The following is a 21,049-nucleotide window of genomic DNA, read 5'->3' as shown; positions in this document are numbered from 1 at the left end:
TATGCCTTTCTCCACCGCGGACAAGTGAGCCAAGTAAGTTCACCTGAAAAAGATCTCTTCTTTCAGACTTGACTTTGGCAGAAACTCTGTCCCTGACCTGATAGCCTGGCACCAATCCACATTCCTCTAAAGTTAGCAGTCCCAGCTGAGGAAGCAATAACAGAGTGAAGAACAATCTCTGACCAATTCTACCACATTAGACGGGTTCTCTGGAAAAGAGGGCTTGATCCTAAAGCAACCATAACACACCTGCCCCGCCACAACCACCAATCCCTCGCCTTTTAGAGAAGACCAAAAGTAGAATTCTCAAAGGTAAAAGGTGACTCAGGTGACTCTGCAGAAACAGCTCCTCCTAAACAACCTAAAGTCTAAGGGTGACTCAGATCCCTTTTCTTCAGACCTCCTCCAATCCCATGACACAGCTTGTTTGGTGGTATGATCAGATCCTGATTTTCTGCATTCCTTAGAAATATTAAGCAAATAAAGAGCAATGATTTGTGGGTCATAAAACCAGGAAGTCACTAATCTGAGTGCAGGGACGTGTTTTAGTCATATCTATAGCCCCAACACCTAGCACCTAGCACAGCACCTACAACACTGCAGGCAGTCAATAAATGCCTGATGAGTAAATGATTAAATGACTGAGTGAACCTCCACACCAGCCACCACCAAACCAATCCATTTTCGGCTTAACTTAGCAAATGAGAAATTCCAGGGTCCTTCGGACTTCCTATCATCCCTCAATTTCTAAGAGTCTGCCATGGTCCCAATCCATTTCTCCAAGTTTCAGAAACTCTTTTTCTTTTTTTTTTTTTTAAGATTTTATTTATTTATTTGACAGACAGAGATCACAAGTAGGCAGAGAGGCAGGCAGAGAAAGAGAGGAGGAAGCAGGCTCCCCGCCCAGCAGAAAGCCCAATGCGGAGCTCGACCCCAGGACCCTGGGATCATAACCTGAGGCTGGGATCATAACCTGAGCTGAAGGCAGAGGCCTCAACCCACTGAGCCACCCAGGCGCCCCCAGAAACTCTCTTTTCTGAAGAGACATCTGTACTGTCACTAGTTCCACCATCCCTGTATCTTAAGATTTTTACCTACACCTATATATGTTAGCCGGGTGGCTTTGGTCCAATTACTTAACAGGGTTTCAGGTGCCTCTTGTTTATCCTAGACTCGTATTCGATGACCTCTCAGATCCTTCCCAGGTTTAAAAAATGAACTTCTCCAGTTCACTATGGCCTCATAAACCATGATCCTGACATTCTCTTTTAGTCTGTGTATTATCGATATCTAATTTCCTTCCATTTCAATATGCCAATTGTCAGAAAATGCTGCCAATACATATGGAACTTTTGGCCTAACAACCTCAAATTCAAAATATCAAGTTATAAAATAAACTAGTTCCTTACATTTTATACTTAAGAATTAAATTCCTTCAGAATCCATAAATGAATGAGTGGTTTCTCCTTCCCCTAATACAAGCAAGAACTTCTTCTTCAAGCCCATTTCGGTCACTGTCTTAGAGGTCACAGGAGATGGCTGCAGCCCAAATAACTTGAAAGCATGATTAATCCAAGACCAAGAGCATAGCTTCAAAATGAATTTCAATCTTCTCTCTTTAAAAAAAAAAAAAATTCAAAGAACTCAGTAAAGCCACTTTAATAACTTTCTGAAAGACTGTGGGAGGTATACAGTAAGCAGACAAATAGCAATCAGCAAAAAGATGCTCAGCAGAAGAGAGAAGAGTTGATTAAGCCATGGGCATGTAGACAATTTCCCAGCCAGACACAGGCCAATAAAAAAACCATCAATGTCACGGCATCACAGACCTCATTTGCCAATACAGTAGGTCTTTCTTCAAAAAATTATTTTTGAGAAGTAATTCAGAGATCCAAAACTATCTAGAATGACTTGCCAAAAAATTCAAAGCACTAAACCAAACTTCTTGGCAGCACATTCATTCTTCTATCTGATGCCTCCAGGTGCAGGCCACAGACTCCAACCGAACCCCACCCAGCAGGTGAGGACAGTGGCTTCTGTTACATCACCACCAACACTTGGCTTGCGCTTCTCAAAATCCAAACGGGAAATAGCCACAACATGGACTAAAACACATAGTCCTTGGCTCTGTCTCAGCACACAGGAAGAAAAAAAAGAAAATACTGGCTTTTAAACTTTCAAACAAAACAGAGGAGACACTCAAACATCTGTTGATTGAATAGTGTTTAGACAAATCTCAACTGGGGGCAAAACCCTCCAGTCCTCCAACTGGATGAGACATTAGTGATTACTTAATTCAATGTCTGCCCCCATGCAGAAATCCTTCTTTTACATCTCTGATAGAGAAATCACTCAGTCTTCACATAGATCCAAGCCTTGATGGAGGATGCAAGCCTTGATGGAGGACTCATTCCTTTGCCACCATGTCCGTCTTACTTTGAACAGACCTAATCGTTACAAAATACTTTTCTAAATTAAATCACCAGCTCACCCCCCTCTGTAACTTCCACATAATGGCCTGTGTTCTCTTCTCCAGAACAATAAAACCACACCCAAGAATGATGGCATTTGCATAGACAAGGATTAGTGAAAGCATTTCTTCACATAAAAATGTGTTAACAAACAGAGAAACAAATAAGGCTTGAAAAGTCGGATGCGTTGTCCAAAGTCTGAACCCAGATATTTTGGACACATGCTCTACTATACCACACTGCCTCCAAAGGCACTAGGGCATTACTGAACCCCAAAACAGGACTGATTCTTATCCACTGAATTCTTTCACATAGGAAAGGGCTGTGCCTATGTCTCATATGTATTAAAGACTTAGACGCCTGCCTTATATTGCCCTCATTTTAAATCCTACCACTTTCCTCAGCAATTTCAACACCCACCTACACCATCCATCCAATGTTTCTGCTGTAAGAGTTTCATAATCTCATCAAATGCAAAGACCTTCATCTTCATTCCAGCACCTCAGTCCTGGACTCTGCCATCTCCTAAAACTACTACACCTCTATATTTTCAACATCCAAAATTTTACTCTGGCTACAGTCTCATCTTCCTTCCAGCTTTCCCTCTCTACTACTAAACCTGCTATCTTTTTTTTTTTTTAAGTTTTTGTTGTTGTTGTTGTTCCAAAGATTTTATTTATTTATTTGACAGACAGAGATCACAGGTAGGCAGAGAGGCAGGCAGAGAGAGAAGAGAAGCAGGCTCCCCGCCGAGCAAAGAGCCCAATGCGGGGCTTGATCCCAGGACCCTGAGATCATGACCCGAGCCAAAGGTAGAGGCTTAACCCACTGAACCACCCAGGCGCCCCTAAACCTGTTATCTTAACTCAATATATCATCACCTCAGACCAAGTCATCCAATTCCTTAACTACCTTGTTCACAATTCAACAAAAATCACGGTGTGCCTACTATGTGTTAGGTGCACTATGACCAGGACTAGAAACACAACAGTGAACTAGACAGATACAATCTTTATCCTCACAAAGATTCCAGTCTGGATGAAAAAAAAAAAAATTCACAGAAAATTGTAATGAAGAAATGCTGGAGAGGTGGGTGTGATCTCCTATAGGGAGTCAGAAAAAGCTTTCCCAAGGAAGTGATATTACATCTCAGGACCAAAGAATGAGTAGGAATTGGAGGGACAAACTGGGAAAGAAAGAATGCTCCAAGCAGAGGAAACATATATCAACGTTCTATGGCAGGAAGAGGTGAGAATGGTACAAAATGAGGATTAGGAGGGGGGCCTGGTGGACCCTACTAAACATGGGGATTTTATCCTAAAGGTAATGAAAAGCCATTGATGTAAGTCACTGTTGTAAGCAGGGGCAGGACATGATCAGACATGAAGTATTAAAAGATCCCCCTGGTTGTAGTGAGAAGAGTGTGGAAGGAACACAAATGGAAATTATTGCAACAACATGATGGTAAGCTACACTAGGGGACACGATGGTGAGCTGGAAAGCAGTGACGACTGAGGGGGAAAAATGGATTAGATGCCACTTTGTCCCTTCTTGCCTAACTGAATGCAAGCCCACTGACTGGTCACTTATTTTCCAGTAAAAAACTAGTTCCACTATTCTTCTATTTCATCTGCCCAACCTGATGGCTCCCACATTCAACTTCTCTGCTACTACCTGGGCCTACTGAGCAAGATAAGATCAAATAATCATGCAGAGGAACCCAACTACAAATAAATGGCAGTCAGTCTCATTACTTTCCATGGAACACTGCTGCCTTCTGCTTGACTTGGGGACAAGTCAACCAATCTTCTCAGCTACAATGCCACACCTCCAGTATTCTCCTACCCAATTCTTACCACTTCCTAACTCCTGACGCATGACCTTGCCTTCAACTTCATAGAAAAAAATACGAAACAAAGCCAAGAGGAGTTCCTTTAGGTTTACTCCCCTGTTCCTACCTGTCAGCTGTTCTTCTCCTCTACCCTGTAAAACTTCCTAAAATCAACATTCACTTGTTACTTTCTCACCCAGATGCAGTGCTCATCCTACCAAAATGGGCTTCTCTTGAAGAAGAATGGCATTGACTTACAATAAGATCACAATTATCCTTACTGCTTATCTAAAATGACCTCTTTGTAGCACGTGATACTTATCACTCTTCCTGCCTCTCTGGCTCCATGTCTTGGTCACCTTTGCAGACTCCTCTTCCTAACCAAGGGTTAGGGCACTGAAGGTTCTACCTCGGGCCTTCCACCTTCTTAATTTATATCATCTCCTTGTGAATTTCATTCATGCCCCTGAACACCAAATGCTGATGACTTCAAAATGTAATCACAGCCCCAAACTCTCCAGCTCACCTAGGAATCCCATATGCACTTCAAACTCAGCATGTTAAAAACATGAGCTCATTCTCTCATCTCTGCCCTTCCCCCTTTCAAACTACCCCTCTTCCAGTGTTGCCTATTCTAGCAAAAGGTACCATCATCCGCCTTATTAGCCGAGTCACAAAAGCCGGGGACCACCTGGAATTCTCTTTTACCTTATCCTCATTCACAAACAGTCCTTTATGAAGGACTACTCATTTCACCTTTAAAATTTCTCAAATTCGTCCCACACTCTTCATAAGCTACAACTATTTTATTCTCTCAGGTTTTCATAACCTGGACTTCAGGAAATAGCTTCCTAATTTCTCCCTCTTCCTCTCTCCAGCCAATGGATGCTTGTGGAGGCTGATCAATCTAAAATGCAAATAGGTCTTATAGCTCCCTGCTCTAAATTCTCCAATGACTAAAGCATCAGATCCCTTCACAATCTGGCTCTGCCTAACTCTCCGGCCTCATTCACCTGCCACCATTCCCCCTTCTGTCCTGGTAATTCCCCAGGTACACCATGTGCTCACATTTCAGTTCCTTTGCCCATGTTGTTCCCGCTGCCTGGAATGACTTGTGGTCTAGCAAGTGAATTCTTACTCTTCTATGAGACTACCTTGAGTACCACCTCATTTGCAAAACTTTCTCTAGGTTCCAAACTTAAATTGCTCTCTTCCTCCTTGCTGCTGCACCTGCTACTACACCTCTGTGATTTTATTTACACACCACAGAGTATTTGTGTTTATTTACACGTTTGTCTCCCCCACTAAACCATGAGCAATTTGAGGGCAGGAATCTTGTCTTGTTCATCCTGTATCCCTAAAACCCAAGCACCACTCAGTTTTTTTTGATAAACTGAACTGTATTTGTACAGCACCCCACCACGCACACGCGCACACACACACACCAGTATCGATGATAATCAGATAATCAGTGTTGTAAACAGGCAGGTCTCAAACAGTGGCTCATCTCAAAGACATTTGCTTAAGATTGTTATATGATACTATTTGCAACAAGTTTCTTTTCCTAAACATTAACTCAGACTAACATTACAATCAGTCTGCATGCTCTGCATGCCCAACTATTTAGTAACAGAGAAAAATGACCCGAAATTAAATTATGATTATGGATAACTATTATAATAATAGTTAAAATGCCTGAGAAACTACTGACCCTACATTTTCTCGTCTACTACATCCCCAAGTGTCCACATTCTCACACTATACCCTCTCCCAGTCCCAGTGATGCACTACAGCGTGTCTGAGTCCCCTCCAACTCCTCCCAAAACTCACTGGAAAACCACAACATTCGAGACTGTCAAGAATTTTCAAAGGTCAGAGACTCCTCCATGTCTATGATGTCAGTCCCAAGGAATCCAGACAGGGAGAAAGAGGAGGGACAAAAACCCTTAGAAATTTCACACAATTCCTGATTAGGTGGGAGGGAAAAATGAAAGACTCTCTTGGCAGATTGTTCTTAATCAAAATGGGTCCTTTTAAGTGAAAGAAACAAAATATAACCTTCTTTTAAAAAAAGAGAGACAATATGACCAAATTCCATACCAAAGAGACCTATGCAGACCTATGTTACAACCGAGAGACAGAAAGATGGGTCTAAAAGGAAAAAAAGAAGGGACAGGAAGTAATATGTGTTAAAGCTTCAGACCTTATTTCATTTTAACTTCCAAGTAACTCTAAGAGATTTGTTTGTATCATTAACCCTACCTCACAGATGAGATTGCTAAAGCCCACAAAGGTTAAGTAATCCACCCGAGATTACAAATGGAAAAAGCTGCAGAGCCAGGATTTTCATGAACCCAGCCTACTGGACCCCAGAGGCCAGACCCTTGCACCACAGCACCCCTAGTCCAGGGAGGCTAATGGCAAAAGCACGTGCCATCCACCCATGTGCCAGTCTACCCTCCCAGCTGCAACTGCTTTCAACACAGAGAAAGAGAGACAGTGAGACAGAGAGAACTGGCTCTGGATTTGGACAGATTTAGGTTGTTTTTTTTTTTTTAAGATTTTATTTATTTATTTGACAGAGATCACAAGTAGGCAGAGAGGCAGGCAGAGTTAGAGGAAGGGAAGCAGGCTGCCCACTGAGCAGAGAGCCTGATGCGGGACTCGATCCCAGGACCCCGGGATCATGACCTGAGCCAAAGACAGAGGCTTTAACCCATTGAGCCACCCAGGTGCCCCAGATTTAGGTTTAAATACCAGTCTACCTACTAAGGGCTGAACTATGGGTAAATAATATAACCACTTGGTGCCTCCATTTCTTCACATATCAAATGGAGAAAATATCTGCATTTCAGACCTTTTGTTAGCATTAACTAACTGAAGATACATTAGGACAGTGCCTGGCACAAAGTAAATCCTCAAAAAAGGTCAATTGCCTTCCTTCTGCCTAACTCCCTCGACATACTCCACCTTGCTCCACTAGTACCCAGTACAGCCCCTGTACCTTTCCTCCGAAAGCACCCTCTACTTATCCCCAGTACAGCCCCTGTAACTTTTCCTCCCCAAGCACCCTCTACTCATCCCCAACAAACCCTCCGGGCCCACAGCCATTGCAAAGGCACCGTCAACACATGCACACAGGACCCAGTCAATCATTTCCATTCCAGTCTCTTTCAAATTTGTTAAGCCTCCAAGAAAACGTTGCAAAAGGACTTCTTGGGCTGTACCTTCTACCAGATGGTCCCTCAAAAATAAGAACAAAAGAAAACTGTCTGTCCTCTCCTCGATGTACAGACACAGCTAAATAGCCCATTCATCCCCAAATTTCCAGGAAGAGCAAACTGACACATACTTACTGAAATTCTAATGTCTTAATCTACCAACCCTACCTCCCCACAGTTATCCTTTACTACACTACTCAATCCAGGTTCAAAGATTTTATAATATTCTCTTAATCTCATGCATGTTGTCTATTTCTTGGGAAAAAATGTTCACATCTCCTCCTACATACCCTGCACAATTTCTGGGTTGTTTTCTACCTCCACGACACTATATACTCAAGGAAGAGCCACTTACTCTCCCTAAATCAAACTTAAGAGATAAACGGAACCCAAAAAACTCAATCATATAATTTACCATTCCAAAACAATTTATTAGCTTACTATATGCTACTATGGATACATCCCAGTAAGGACTCAAGAACTGGCTTCAAGGGGTGCCTGGGTGGCTCAGTGGGTTAAAGCCTCTGCCTTCCGCTCAGGTCATAATCTCAGGGTCCTGGGATCGAGCCCCACATCGGGCTCTCTGCTCAGCAGGGAGCCTGCTTCCCCCTCTTTCTCTGCCTGCCTCTCTGCCTACTTGTGATCTCTCTCTCTGTCAAATAATAAATAAAATCTTAAAAAAAAATTAAAAAAAAAAAAGAACTGGCTTCATGGTTTAATAACTACCACTAGTATGTGTATGTGTTAGAACAAGATTTAACTATTTTTTCAAGAATTTCCAGTTTGTCTTTTTTTAAATCATGCCTACCAATAGCAAAATGAATCTCTAACAGACAAATCCATTAACAGCCAAATGCTGATATAAAGATCAGGGAGAAGTTCACAAAGAACTCCTTATGAATTGGCATTTGTCTTCTCAGTGCTACTGACAAAAGGCTCCTTGGATTACAATTACTTGGGAAATTTAATAATTCGGAAGATGTGTACAACAGAAGTGACCTTTAGAAAAATAAGGGTAGAGAGAGTCAGAGAGAAAGTCTATTATTATAAAATTGGCACAACAACAGTAACTTGAATAGAAACAAAAATCATGTTAATGTTTATTTTTTTTTAATTTATTTATTTGACAGACAGAGATCAGAAGTAGGCAGAGAGGCAGGCAGAGAGAGAGGAGGAAACAGGCTCCCCGCGGAGCAGAGAGCCCGATGTGGGGCTCGATCCCAGGACCCTGGGATCATGACCTGAGCTGAAGGCAGAGGCTTTAACCCACTGAGCCACCCAGGTGCCCCTAATGTTTATTTTTTTAGATCCAGACCAGTATTTCTATTTGCCACATACAACAAATTTTTTCTCTTTCAGTGAGGGTCAAAGATAGTTCAAGGTTTGATTCTTAGTACACTCAACTTTTAAAAGAACAGTCTGTAAAAATAAAGTTCTACTTAAGCCCTTATAAAGATTCTGATAACTAAACTTTTGACATGAGAGAAAAAAATAAATACTACAAATCAACAGAGGCTAGTCTAATAGTAAAACACATTCTTTCTCTGAATCAACCGACATTCCCTAGTTGAAGACAATCTTCTCTCCCCTTCTTGATTCTTAAATACTTGTCATTTCATTGTCAATTAGAGAACTTCTACTCAAGGAAATAGCAGAAGGAAAAAAAAATTCTAATTATGAACTATCTATAATTAGTTATCCATAGGAAATTAATTCATTGTGTAAACTCCTTCTGGTAAATTAACTTCCTTCAGTACACAACTACTAATTTTTTAAGAGCCCCAAACAATTAGAAAAAGAAATTTGTCTTTTATAAAATTATATAACTCCTTTCAAAGAAAGCTATCTTATTACTATCATTATGTTTAAAATTCTCCATCTGCAAGTTTCATAGTTACATCTATCCTGGCCATAGCTAGACCTCGTTTGAACTCCTCTAGGCCCCATATGTGCAACATTCACTTCCTGTTATATACTGCCTTGTATTATTAGTTGGCCTTCCTGATACTAGCATCTTATCTCTCCAATCTGACTATCCGTCATTCAATCAAAATTTACCCAAAATCAAAATTTACTGGGTCCACCATGTACCAGGCACTGCCCTAGGGCCTTAGAGATACAAATGAAGAGAAGCCAACAGTCCTACCTTCGGGGCCTCCAGTTCTTAGTGGATCTGGATTTCTCCCAGATTTCTGCTGGGAGAAATCCAAACATGTTATTCATGCCCAGTGGGGTAGGAAGAGGTATAAGAACTAGTTTACCTGGATGGGTTAGGGAGGTTTCTCAAACTGGATCTTAAAGGATGTGTAAGAGATCATCAAGATGGAAATCAAGATACATTCTAAAAAGAATTAAGATCCTTGAGGTTGGCGCCTTTCTCTTATACTTAAAAAAATTCTAAACAGGGGTGCCTGGGTGGCTCAGTGGGTTAAAGCCTCTGCTTTCGGCTCGGGTCATGATCCCAGGATGGAGCCCCGCATCAGGATCTCTGCTCAGCAGGGAGCCTGCTTCTTCCTCTCTCTCTGCCTGCTTGTGATCTCTGTCTGTCCAATAAGTAAATAAAAATCTTAAAAAAAAAATTCGAAAAACAGGCCTAAAAAATTGCTTGGCACATAGATGTGTAACAAATATTTGTCATTCTAAATTATTCAAGCTAGTCCATGTGTATGGATGACTGAGAGCTAATCTATATCTAAAATAGGCTTGTGAATTATTTACTGGTTTCAAATGTCATCATTCACCCCCCCAGACACACATAACCAAGGTCTATGCAAATATATCTGTACAGCTGTCTGTTCATTAAAAATAGCTTCTCTTTTGCTGTAATTTCTGTTTTTAAAGCACTTTCACAAATAAGGCCTCATTTAATAAGAATTCTAAAAATTAAATACTCTTTTTGAGATTTCTAACCCCCTCTTTTCTGATGGAAAATACATACATACAGAAGCTTACAAAGCTTAAATGATACCCAGGTAGCAAGGAGCTTGGACCTAGGTATCCTGAATTTAAATACAGGGTTTATATTCGTTCTACAGGGACTTATGACAAAATCAAATTGGTCTACCCATGCAAACTCCACAGACTAAGAAATTCTTTATTATTTTGCTTTTAAAAATACTATCCATATTCATCCACACTACTAACCCCATCCTCCCCACCAACTCCACCAATACACATACATTTCTATTTCTAGGTTGGAGTTAGGAACTAGAAAATCCAGCCCAGGGTATCCTGAGACCCAAATAATTCTGGGTCTCCTTCATCTGTATAGGTTGTGCCATTTGTGGTAATAATTTTTCTTTATTTGTTTTTAGAGAGTTTATTTATTTGTCAGAGAGAGAGAGCACAAGCAGGGGGAGTGGCAGGTAGAGGCAGAGGGAGAAGCAAGCTCCCTGCTGAACAAGGAGGCTGATGCAGAAGATGTGGGACTCGATCCTAGGACCCTGGGATCATGACCTGACCTGAAAGCAGATGCTTAACCGACTGAGCCACCCGGGCATCCCAATAGCAACCGAGCCTTGGGTGCCTGGGTGGCTCAGTTGTAAGCATCCGACTCTTGATTTCTTCGGCTCAGGTCATGATCTCAGGTTGAGACACCCAGCACAGAGCCTGCTTAAGATTCTCTCTCTCCTCTCTCTGCACCACTCCACCCCCACCACTGTGCACTCTCTCTTTCTAAAAAAAAAAACCTTTTAAACCACTTTCAGCGCAGAGTCTACTTGTCCCTCTCCTTCCCCCTTTGCTCCCTTCCCTGTGCTCTCTTCTCACAAATAAATAAAATTTAAAATAAATAAAAGCAACCACGCTTCTTATATTTAAGCACATAAAATTAGTTATAAGCGTATAATATAATCTGACTTCTAGTCTACCTGGGAACATAGACTGGGAACACTTCTATTTTTACATTTCGGTCTAATGTGGAACAAGCCTGGTGGTGAGGTGCAGAAAGTCAGTCTATTTTCCTTGTTTGGCACTTTGGAATTATAGACTTTATCTGGAATTATGGACTTTAGAACCAGGAGATTACTTCATTCCATACCTTCAAATTGCAGATGAGAACACTGGGAACCAGGTGAGTGAGATTAAGTGACTTGCCCAAAGTCACAGGGGTAACTAGTGCTAGAACTGTATAATAGAACATAAATCTGTTGACTACTATTCTTTTTTTTCTCTTTGGAGATTTATTTATTTTAAAGAGAGCGAGAGAGCTTGTGCGTGCACAAGAGTGGGGCGAGGGGCAGAGGGGAGAGAATCTTTAAGCAGACCTTCATCTCCTCCCCATTAAACATGGAGCCCAAAGCGGGGCTTAATCCCTTGACCCACGAGACCATGACCTGAGCTAAAAACAAGAGTCAGACACTTAATGGACTCAGCCACCTAGGCACCCCTCTTGACTCCAATTCTAGTAATCTTTACCTGACTTGACATGTATCGATGACTTTCAGTTCTCCGTGTGATCTACTTTGTGGATTTATCTACGAAAACTTCCTTTCTTCCTGCCACCCAGATAAATTTCTTACTTCTACAGGTGTGTACCAAAGAAAAAGATGCATAATTAGGAAATTTAATCATTTAAGCAAACCATATTAAGGGAAATCATCTATACAGATGATCATGAGGGCATGCTAAAATCAAATCCCCGTTTTTGTTTGACTCATCACCACTAACGATATAAACTGGATTTGGAAATATTCTTCTAGCACTATACTCGAGGTCTGAAGTTGTGTAGCAAGAGGATAGGATAAAATCAAGTGTGACAAAGGGATAGATTTTTCTTTTTCTTTTCTATTGATAGTCTGAAGCTATAATATAGTTCTCATATGCCATTATGGAATCACAGCAATTACTACATTTTAAATAGAATCCAACATAAAATAAAAACCAAGAGAGAAATAAAGCATCAACTTTTAACACATGACCTCTTCCTGTCCGAAAGAGTAAATAAAATGCCCGCAGCATCAAAGCAATCACTTTCCTCACATTCACTTCGATTCATGTTGATTTGTGGGAAAGCTACATCTCTTCTTCCTCTTAGGAAGGGCCACCATCAGCACAAAGCACCGGGTCACTGCAATTCTCCCCTAATGAAACCTGAACTTCCTGACTCAATCATTCAGTAAGCACTTAGTAAGGACCTACTCCAAGCCAGGCAGGCTGCTAAGTGAAGGGGATGCATAAACCAGTAAGTGGTCCCTGTTTTCTAGAAGTTCATCTAACGGGCTGATTCCAGAGAAAACCCCAAGATAGGTATTGGTTAACTTTCTTTATTTAACACAGATTACTGAGTTCCAGGCACTGGTGACAGAAAAAGATGAAGAGTAAACTTTTAAAAGTAAGAGTCTTTTCAAAATTTACTGAACAACTTGCTCTTCTGAATTACTGAAATCACATGTCCTTCTCCAAGAATGCCAATCATCAGAGGTTGATTGTAAGGGATTTTGATGGTAACACCTAGCCAAATATTTTGGCCAAAGGCACTGTTTCCTTAATCTTACCACTCCAGAAAGCCATACTGTCCTAGACTGGTACATTTTAACAATATAGGATCCATAGTAACAGAATATAGTTGATCTCATCAATGAACTGGAAGGAATTGTTTCCTATATAGACAGATGCTTCCAGTAGAATGGACTATGTCAAACATATGACAAATCCTGTTTAACTTTCTTGCCACAAGAGTGTATATCTAAGTACTATAGGCAACCCTTCTTGATCACATAGCTCCAGGCCAAGTTTTCAGGGTGACGAGTCTCTGCTTTTTCTTTTCCCTTCCACAAAAAGCACAAAAGGTATGACTTAGTACACAAGTCATTGTCCTCTGAGGTTTTCTCCTTGAAATTACTCCAGGAAACCAACCATCGTTAGAGTGAGTCCTATCCCATTGATATTTTTAACATTATTTTATTTTCACATTCTCTGGTAGTGGTGGTGGTGATAATAAATGCCAGCTTTGGAGTTCACAAAATACCTTCAAATATATTACTTCACTGAAAAAAATGCAGAGGATAAAAGGAAACATCATAGGCCAAACATCTCAAATATCAAAAACCAAATCGAGTTTAACTAATTGGAACTGAAAAACAAGCACTTTCAACTCTACCACAGGATCGAGAATCTATTTCTATCAAAAAAGCATAGGATTGACCCTAACAAAGCAAAATCATAAACTTCCCTTTAAATTAGGTCTAACTGATTTCAATTTGTATATGTTAAGACCACAGTTTCAGCAAGAATCTGATATAAATCTTCGATACTCCAATCCCATTTCCAAATGTTTCCCCACAGTTAAATGATCAATACATATTATTCTAAAGAAGGAAGAGTTAATGATGAGAAAGCTGCCCTAGAATGACAAGCTGACAACACTCACCATTCAAGTATCTTTAAAGATTTAACTAATATTTACTCTGTACCAATCAAGTACTAAGCACTAGGTTAGACACATCCACATAAATCACCTCATTAACCTTATGTGTCATGCACAGATAAGACTAAATCCCAATCCTTAACTGACCCGGGTCCCTAAAACCCACTAGTTCTACCACTAACTACCTCGATTCCACCTAATAAATCCCTAGAACTCAACTGGAACTCAGCTTCTCAGTCTCACGGACCTAAGCATTTTTAGTGCTTCTACTAAGTAATGCTTACCACAAAACCTGCGTGCCTATAAGCTCCTAACTCCAGAACAAACACCGTTCATCCGAGATATGGCACATGGTGATAATGGACACAATCAAAAACAAGTAACTCTCTTGGATCACACTAGCTAAATAAACCTAGAATACTAACAAAACTGGATTTTTTAAAAAGATTTTATTTATTTATTCAGAAGAGAGCAAAAGTGAGAGAGATCACAGAGGGAGAGGGAGAAGCGGACTCATTGCTAAGCAGAGAGCTCTGTGTGGGGCTCGACCCCGAAACCCTGAGATCATGACCCAAGCCAAAGGCAGATGCTAACTGACTGAGCTACCCAGGTGCCCCATAAACTGAATTTCAGCTGGTCAGACAACATCAGATTTTTTTTTTTTTTTAGATTTTATTTATTTGAGAGAGAGAGCAAGAGAGAGAACATGAGCAGGGGGGGAGGAGAGGGAGAAGCAGACTCCCACTGAGCAAGGAGCCCAACATGGGGCTTGATCTTAGAACTCCAGGATCATGACCTGAGCCAAAGGCAGACGCTTAACCAAGTGAGCCATCCAGGCACCCCAGACACTGGATTTTAAGTCTTCCCAACCTCAAGACTATTTTCTGGTCTTCTGAATACAGAAAGTTTTCTCTATTTGAATGAACTGCAGAAGACAAGTCTGACCCAAGAGTCCTTACTCACATACTCATCAGAGATAACTGGTAGAAAAAGGAAAAAAAATATTCCAACTGGTATGACCACATTACAACGTTAACAACACATTACTCACCATCACCCTACAAGAAAGTACTTGCAAGTGGGCAAGGAATATTCAGGAAGCCAAGGAAACAAACAAAACTCTCCCAGTCCTCAAAACACAAACACATCCACATGCCAAAGAAGGTTACACCGTCCAGTTTATACCCAGGTATGAGTGGAGAGGGAGTGGGGAGAAAGGAGGGGAAGTGAGAAGCATTATCGGGCAAGGAACTTGCAGGAAGCCAAGTAAACAAACAAAACTCTCCCAGTCCTCAAAACACAAACACATCCACATGTCAAAGAAGGTCACACTGTCCAGTTTATACCCAGATATGAGCAAGTGGAGAGGGAGTGGGGAGAAGGGAGGGGAACTGAGAAGCATTATTGGGCAGGTGTGCTTGTCAGCACCAACAGATTTCTTTCTTGGACTCATGAAGAGACTTTTTTTTTTTTTAATTATGTAAAGATCCCTTGATTTTTTTTTTTTTAAAGATTTTATTTGTTACAGAGGGAGAGCACACGAGTAGTGAAAAGGGGCAGAGGGAGAAGCAGACTCCCTGCTGAGCAGGAAGCCCAACACAGGGCTCTATTCCAGGACCCTGGGATCATGACCTGAGCCAAGGGTAGACACTGAAGCTTAACAGACTGAGTCACCCGGCACCCCATGGAGAACTTTTTTAAACAAAGAAATACTGGGAGTCGCACTCATCTTTATAACTTGATTTATTTAAGTAATCACAAAGAACATGCAATATATAAAAACGGCAGCATGTTAGAGTAGTTGCATACATTCCCTCTGAAATTCATCAGATTTGTATGTAAATCCTAGCTTTGTCACTATCTTGCTGTGTGACCTTGAACAAGTTATTTAACTTCTCTGTGCCTTAGCAGGGACCTCATCTGATAGTCACTATGATATCCTGAGCAACTTCAACAGTACTTAAATATCTTGGCTGAATTGGTAAATATCTTTATTAACAGTAATAAATATTTTAGATGAATTAATCTGTAAATAGGTACAAGAGTATCTACCTTATTGAAGAGTTATGAGTATTAAGTGAAGTGATATATAAAGTACTTAGTATAACTCATGGTAGGGTCTCACTATTAAATAGTAAAGTTTTCTTCCCTTTACTTCCCAGCCAGGTCAGAAGTTAATAACAGAAGAGTCGTGGCAAGGATTAAAATGGGGTAAGAACTATAGAATCCAAGTGTTGGAAAATGTTTACTACTAGGGCCCTTGTCATAAAATCTAGGAATATTTCATCTTGGCATATGAAATTAAATAAGAGACCCTTGTAGTAGGTGCATAATAAATGTTAGTTGATCCAGATAATGCTATTGTGAGCCTTCAGGTTATCTGTTAATACTAGATATAAGCCCAGCAGAATAGGAAAAGGGAAAGAAAAGGGAAGGAAAGGAAAACAGAAGGGAAAAGAAGTGAGACTGAGTTACATCTTAAATAAACCAGACTATGTATTTTAAACCAAATATAAAGGATTTTTTAGAAGGCTATTTAATTCTCCAAAAACTTCCCATTAGCGAAAACATTCTATTGATTCACAGTATTTACCGACCTTTTTAGGTAATAAGATCTGTGTAAGTAAATTGTTCTTAACTGCTGACACGGTAAATAAGCTTGAAAGATTTGGGTCCAAAACTCTCCTCCTCCTTTTACTCCAAAAAGACTGATGGGGCCTTCTGAGGCTACCTCACCTATAGCCTGTAACCACAGCAACCTATCTACACGCAGAGGAAAAGATATTTCACTTCAAAATTGGGAATTGGAGAATATATGCAATTAAATCAAAATCGGAAGGAATCTTTTTCCTTGACTATGAAGAACTGAATGTGAGAAGACAGCTCTAAGGAACTTGGGTAACTATTGCCTCATGAGTCCGACAGTATACACATTTACTGTCTGAAGATAAGGAAAACCTATGAGAACTGAAACGGCTTGTGGGTAAACCTCATCATGATGTGCTCTTCAACTTCCCATTTCACTTCCCAGGCATCTTCCTCTGTGTTTTTAACCACTTGTCTCACCTCCTCTTAAGCAACAGGATATAATAGAGCACTGGCCAAGAGTCAAAAGAATGGGCTCTACACCAAGTTCTACTAACTTAGGAAGTGTGCAAACTTAAACCGGTCATTTAAACTATGTATTCAGTATCACCTGAGAATGTTGGGCTAGCCTCAGGGCTCTTCAAAGGCTTCCACTGAAGCATCCTTTCGGAGAGCAGATGCATTAGAAACCAGCCAAACCCAGCTCCTTTACTGCTACAACCCAGATGGAGAACACACGCATTGTTATTATCTACTCTTCCTATAAACGCAGTTACCAGGGGCACCTGGGTGGCTCAGTCAGTTAAAGCGTCTGCCTTCAGCTCAGGTCAAGATCCCAGGGTCCTGGGATCGAGCCCCACACTGGGCTTCCTGCTCAGTGGAGAGCCTGCTTCTCCCTCTCTCTGCCTGCCGCTCTGCCTACTTGTACTCTCTGTCAAATAAATAAATAAAATCTTTAAAAAAAAAAAGCAGTTACCAAATTCTATTTACTTCTCTTCAAATCACTGGACTCTCCTTTCTCTCTCTATTACTATCACCCCTGTAGAGACTCCTTCCCCCAGGACTATCATAACCGCTCTACCTGGTCTTCTTCCACTTTACACTGCACAGCTGAAATTCATTTTCCTAACATACTCATTTACACATAAAGTTCTGTGCTTGGGGATTTTTCACTGTAAGTATAAACCAAATTCCTCTGCCTGAGATTTAAGGCCCTCTCCTATTTACCTAACTCTCCAACTTTATTAATCTTGTTGCTTGTCTACTTTCTCTATCCTCAAAACAAAGCAGGCATAGTTCACTGTTTTCATGCCTTAAATGCTTTCTGAATGCTCACTGTTCTCACGCCTAGCCCTCTGAACTTACCCAGTCTCCTCTATTCTCTAAGGTCTAGATTAGCCTAAGTATACTTAGGCTAATTTTCCCCTACCCACTCCCTCTAAACTTCTATATAATTCCTGGGGCACCTGGCACGCTCAGTTGGTACACATAATATGACCCTTGATCTCAGGGTCATGAGTTCAAGACCCACATAGGTAACAGAGCTTACTTAAAAAAAAAAAATGTAATTATGACAACTGTACTCCTCACTTGACACTTTGTACCCATGACTTTGTATTATTATTCATCTTTTTATGCAAATAATTCAGTCTTCACAACTAATTAAGTTCTTCATGACTTTAACTCTTTGTTTACTGAAGCCTAACTTTTCAGAGAGCAAATATTCAATAAAATGTTTGCTGTTGAGAGTAAATACTACCTTGGACAAGTCAAACTTTCTAGGCCTCATTTTCCTTATCCAGAAAATGATGACAATATGTAAATTTCCCTTCAGTTCTAAAACAGTGTATGTATATAGAAGTATATACTAGTATAGATAGTATATCCTACTCCATAGTTATATTTGTTTCTCATATTTCTTTTTTTCTATATATCTATTTATATATATGTAACTATTTCCCATTTAACACAGAATACAAATTCCCAAGGGGCCAGTTCTCCTACTACTTGTTTAGTTTATTTGCTGGGTAGCACTTCCTTAGCATCTCCTTAGAGCATGTTGTCCAAATTCTGGTACAGAGCAGGTATTCAGCAGAAAGGAATTTATAGTCTCAAGCTGGCAGCAAACATCAAGAGAAATTTATGTAGATGATTTTCTTATCTCAATTTCCATAACGAACTAGCACATTACAAAAAACTTCAAAGATGATGTGAGAGAGAAGGAACTTAATGTTGTTAAAACAAGAGGTCACCTTGGCCAAATAGCTAGGAATTTATTTTAGGCAACCAAAGAAACCAGGATGCAGCAAATATTAAGTCTAACTTTTGAATTCTATTTTCAGAATTCTGAGGAGTTTGAGAAGTCTCTATCCCTAGTCATCAAAAACGGACCAAGTATTCTTCATGTCAGATAATTTTGTCCTTAGGGCTGATGGAAATTTTCAGAAAATGAATAGTCTAACACTCGGCCAGGTGAGCTCTTTGTTCAAAGAAGATGAAAGCAAATACTCACAAAGGAATTCATAAGAGCAGGTTAGTTTTTAAATAAATAAGAACTTGCTGTCTAAAATATTTTTGTTAGCAGTGTGATATTTTCCCATTGTCTTTCTCAGTTCTTCACATGAGACTATCTTCACATAAAGACCAAGACTTACTAATACTAAAGGCTCAGAGTTATTAATGATTCAAAAGACAACAATAGACCAACTCATTTTAAATGACCCTGACTTGGGACGCCTGGGTGGCTCAGTTAGTTAAACAGCTGCCTTCGGCTTAGGTCATGATCCCAGCATCCTGGGATTGAGTCCCACATCGGGCTCCTTGCTCAGCGGGGAGCCTGCTTCTCCCTCAGCCTCTGCCTGCCACTCTGTCTGCCTGTGCTCCGTTTGCGCTCTCTCTCTCTGACAAATAAATAAAATCTTAAAAAAATATTAAAAAAAAAAGACCCTGACTTTTCAAAGAACTATTTTAGAACACAAAACTGCTATTTTCAAAGCTGAATTCTATATATGATGTTTTCCAAACAGGTATGTGACCTGAATACAAGTTTTATATAGTTAAGGTACAAGGGTTAGAAAAACTTCTAAGCCATGTTTTGAAGGATGAGAGGAAACAGCCTCTTTAAATTTTTATACCTATCCCCATTTTCCATTCCTGTTCCCCAATCCTATTCCACAGTATCTGCTAACTCCCACTATCTCTTTGTTGTTTCACTCTCCACCACCCCCACCCCCGCTCCCCCCAGCCCCACCCCACACCCCAAGGTCCCCTTAACCTAAGAACTATTTAGACAACCATAAAGTAAGAGGCTGGTGCCAGGAGCTAGGGCTCATACCATCTTCCCTGTTAAGCCTCCAAATAAAATCAAGGGTCACAGGTAATTTTCTCTTCCATAGTTTTTCCGCACCACTGATCTCCCTTATCAAGACTTAGAGAGAAGATATGGGGGTGGTAGGAAGTGCGGACTGGGGGTTCGATAACTCAAAGAAACTGAATGCTCCTTAAAGCCAACTCAATCCATTATATGCAGCTACTGACAGCAAAAGTTTTCATTACAGGCTTATTTCCCACAGTGTACTCTGGCCTACAATCCTTACACAGTCCCCAACAACCTTCTCCAATATCTACTAAATATGTGCTGAGAAATACAAACATTTTACAAAAAACTTGAAGCTTAAGATAACTACAAAAGAAAACTAGTTACAAATTAAAGTTCAGAAATGCATTTTAGAATTATAAATGGATTTGGGATTATCCACCTTGAAAAGGTCCATGATAATGTTCTGCAGAACGCCAAGAGAAAATCAAGACTGGATGTATAAGGTTTAACCATACAAAACTACAAATACAAAAGTATTTGACTGCTTTTGCCTAGAAAACTGCAATTTCATATAGTTCCACTTAATATTTAATTTCTACTTGGCAAGTGAGGGAAGAGTTTCTGTGAGGCCGAAATGATGTTATATTGGGACTGTACCTTGTAGAATGAAAAGCTTCAAAATATTCTGCTGAGATACAATCTGGTTTCAATAAAAAAGGCAAGTGTTAAACATATACATACACATATACATACATATGTACAAATATGTCTATTAGGCTTTCTTCTTTAAGCACCAAAGAATTCCTGGGTCCCAGCAGTGTTTATGAAGTGAACAGAGAGGCTGCTTTTTCTCAACACCAGTATGCCATCTCCAGTGAGGGTGTCAAGACCTTGATGACAACAGCAGAAATTTGATAGCTAGTGAAATGAGTCTGGCCACAGGAGAGCAGTGCCTCACAAATGCCATCAGGATCAATTCCCAGGAGTTTCCTCATTGGATGATATCACCAATCAATTCCCATTTCATTTCTCAGGGAATGTTTGCTCATCTCTTGCAAGAAGTTAGTCTTGACTACTCTCGACAATTATGTGCATTTTATTTAATTTTCATTGCTGAATGTTTCTTTATAAGTTCTATTTTAATGGGGACATTATCATGCTCATAATTAACAGTTCATCAGTGCAAAGGATTTTTATTTTTTAATTCATTAATTAACCATTTAGTCACTAATAGTGACCAAATGCCTACCATGT

General features: G+C 40.2%; 1 protein-coding gene across 1 annotated transcript in view; it reads right to left on the bottom strand.

The window, feature by feature from the left end:
- The window catches only part of OTUD7B (OTU deubiquitinase 7B), a 55,987-nt gene that overhangs the window by 24,937 nt on the left and 10,001 nt on the right, over positions 1–21,049 (bottom strand). The window lies entirely within an intron of this gene.

Source organism: Martes martes (genome assembly GCF_963455335.1).
Source record: "Martes martes genome assembly, chromosome: 4".
Taxonomy (NCBI): domain Eukaryota; kingdom Metazoa; phylum Chordata; class Mammalia; order Carnivora; family Mustelidae; genus Martes; species Martes martes.
Note: the sequence above shows the minus strand (reverse complement) of the source record. Positions and strands in the feature narration are given on the sequence as shown.